The following is a 3666-nucleotide window of genomic DNA, read 5'->3' as shown; positions in this document are numbered from 1 at the left end:
TAATGGAAGTCAATGAGGCATTTTTGACCATGAAGGTGTCCAGAGGGAGTATCTGACACTACATAAAAAAACACTAATGCAACTAAATCAATTTTGTTGCTAATCTTTGACATATCCAAGACTCTAATAACAACCAAAGCCCCATCTCCCTACTATTTATTATATGGAAAATAATTCACTTTTTGTGGGGTTTTTAATAAATAAATAATAATTCAAATAATTAAACTGGCATTTAAAGGGTAAAAATCCTGAAAATGATTGAATGTTTGGTAGTTTTGAGCAGCTTTGAAATTGTTTAAGTGATTTATAAAAAAAAAAGAAGAAAAAAATATTGATGTATGATGATTTAATAGCAGGTTTTTGTACGTGTACATTTTTGCCACGAAGGTGTCCAGAGGGTAGTAAAGTCGAGGCAGGCACAAGGGTTAAATGTTCTTGGTTCACGCTAGCAGCTCTTATAGCATCGTTTTTGGCCACCGAGGGCAAGAGCTTTTAAGACAAAAGGGCTTAATAAAAACTCATTGCCATACTTGCCAAGAGCCAAACAGCTCACAGACACTAGCACATTACACAGTAGTTCCACCTCAGCAGCGTAACGAAGCTCCGCCGTCATACAGCCTTTACCATTCTACATTGGACCAAGCAACGGAGGCATTAAGTCGCCTCAGTGTGTGTTTTTACATAGCCTTCTGGCGTTGCGGAAGCAAAACATGCGCAAGGTGTAAACAAACAGCGCGTGCTTCAAATACACACCAACGCTTTTCTGCCCTGCCGGCTCTGCTGTTAACACAGACGCCGCTTCGAGGCGTAATAATCCCGCCTTGAACTGGCATTGTATTAGGGGCTACTGTTAGCAGCTAGCTTATGAACATAATATAGCATTTAGAAACTAAAGAGAGACATATATCCCTCAGGAGATGTAGACACGAAAAACAGAGATGAAAGAGTGTGATTATTGGATACAAAAACAGCTCCAGATATATGATGAGGTTCTTTGTAAATGCTGTATGCGTAAGTTAGCAACTGTTTGCTAACAAGTGCTCTAATCAACTGAAAATGTTGTTTCTGCTGACACCAACAGGCCCCCCCAAAAAACGGCTTTATGAAACCACTCAAGAGGACATTTTCCATGGTTAGTGTTTTGTGGTATGAAACTAATTAGGAGTTTTGTAGCGCTAATGTCTTAGCTGTGGTTCATGGCTAGTAACACCGAGGGGAAGAATTTAGAGTAACTTTGGCGTGATTTCAGTAGCCACATGAGTATGTGACAAAAAAAATGCAAAGCTGTCCTTTAGTGGTTGTTGACTGTACACACATTCCAGTGTGTCAGGGTTCATGTCAGGCACCATGACATACATGCTGTGCTCCTCAACTGGATCCCAACAGAGCTGTGGCCTTTATACACTCTGCTAAATAAAGCAGAAGTTACAAACTGTCCAGATGACACTGTGAGTGTGTTATAGGGGAGAATTAGTGGTCACACGCTCGTGATTGACAGTTTTGTCCAGTGATGTTACAACTGCCTCTTTAGAGTAAGTCACATTCAGACAGTTATTTAAGGACACAATGACTGCTCTCTCTATTTCAGGTCAACTCTTTTACAGATAACAAGCACAGGCCTCATTACATGAAGTGAAAATAACCGATGATGTGGTGTTTAAGTGTGTGGTTAGTGCCAAGCTTTTTGAAAGAAAGGAATGTCAAAGGCTTGAGAAATGTCGCGTTCACATCCTCTTTATGGGGCTACGCAGATCCTTAAATTCAATAAAAGTACCAATACAACAACTTAACTGTGGCTATCTATAGCAACAGTCTTTGTTATGGTACTATTACGAATGATGTATGCGTTAACGAAGTTTTAATGCTGAAACTGGTAGAATTAGAGCTGTTTTACACAACCTTATAAAGTTTGGTTGGTTAGTGTGATTTATACATATTATATTCAACCAAAGTGCAACTAACTTGTCCGTAGGTGCAGCATTGCTTTTGTGGGTATAGTTTGAGGTTTGAGTGCAGAACTGTTGCGTTCCCTTCTTCTTCCTTCCATTGAACTGTGGCAACTACTTCCCTAAATACCTTCTTACAACAATATGAGTGTCAACTGCCAAATGTCCTACAGTAGTTTGAATAAATAACCGGAAATGAGTTTTTATTGAATGACTTTACAGCAATGGATATCCGTAGCTCTTTACAAGGAGCACGATAGAGCCTGTTGCTTGGTGTCTCGCCTAACTGTTGATGTAGATTAGTTGGCTCTGTGTTTATAGGGGAAACAACTTATTACCAGACATTAGGTTCACTGTGGCAGTCACAGTAGCATTACCTTCAACAGGATTACTTGTCCTCAGGTGCCTTTACATGATCATTAGATGGAAAATTTGAATACAATAGGCCTTTTTCAAAGCAGACATTTTGACTTGTCATAGAAGGACAACCTATGGAGGCCCATTTCTGCCAGAAACAGAAATAAATATGATGAAGGCTTAGTTTTGATAATAAAAATATCCACATGGTACATCATAATAAGGAGATAGAATACTCATGGCTTAAAAAGTTATGAATTATAACATAAAAAGTCAATTATGAGACCAAAAAATTCGAAGTATCGAATAATTACGACTTTTAATCTCATATTTTTGGCGTTTCCCCCTCATTACTTCGACTTTTCATCCCATGATTTTAACTTTTTATCTCATTATAATGACTTTTAACATCATAATTAGGACTTTCTCCTCCCAAAGTTACGACTTTGTCTCGTAATTATGACTTTTTATCTTTTGATTTTGACTTTCTATACCAGTTATGACTTTTTTATCTCATTATTTCAACTTAATATCTCATAACTGTGGCTTTTAAACGTATAATATATAGTATATATTATTATTATATTATATTATAGTTAAACTTATAAGACTTTCTAATAATAATGACTTTTTATTTGTAAGTTAGACTTTTTATCTCATAATAATGATTTACCAATGATATTATTATTATTATTATGAAGGCTAAGTATTCATTCAACTTTTTATTCTATTTGCAGAAATGGGCTTCCATAGCTTACTAAGTAACCTTAATGAAGGCTTTGTACTATTCAAATATCCCTGTAAGCCATAATGAGCCAACAAGCATTACAAGACTCTGAAACTTAAGCCTGACATGCATGAATGGTTATGAAGGTGTCATGTCAGTCTTATGCACACCCCTTGAAAAGAAGTGTTACCGCTTAAACTAATGACTTTTATTGTTAGCACCTGTGCTTCTCCTACAATGACAAAAAAAATCTGCTTTGGAAACGGTCTATTACTTATTACACTATAACTACGCCTGTAGCCTATAACTGTCATGTATCTATTCATTCAACTGTTGTGGTCTCAGCTAGTTTCAGTAGAGTCATCTGACTGTATGGGGTGAGCGTCAGAGGCTGGACTTGCAGAGCTATAAAGTTTCGATCCCACACGAAATGATTCAACTGGTCGTCCTTGAAGCTGTAGGACTGCAGGCACTGGCGCGTTTACGGCGAATACACTCACGCGCAGACTCATCCCTCGAGGGGGCACAAACTACAACGACCAATCAGCGTTCTCTTTGCGAGGAGGGAGGGGGAGACGTTGCAGCCCGCTACAAATATACTCCGTGGCAGCTTTCTCTTCATGTGTGCGCCTTCAG

Source organism: Semicossyphus pulcher, unplaced genomic scaffold (genome assembly GCF_022749685.1).
Source record: "Semicossyphus pulcher isolate SPU_LCO1_2020_fin unplaced genomic scaffold, fSemPul1.0.p SCAF_22, whole genome shotgun sequence".
In the NCBI taxonomy this organism is placed as follows: domain Eukaryota; kingdom Metazoa; phylum Chordata; class Actinopteri; order Labriformes; family Labridae; genus Semicossyphus; species Semicossyphus pulcher.
Note: the sequence above shows the minus strand (reverse complement) of the source record.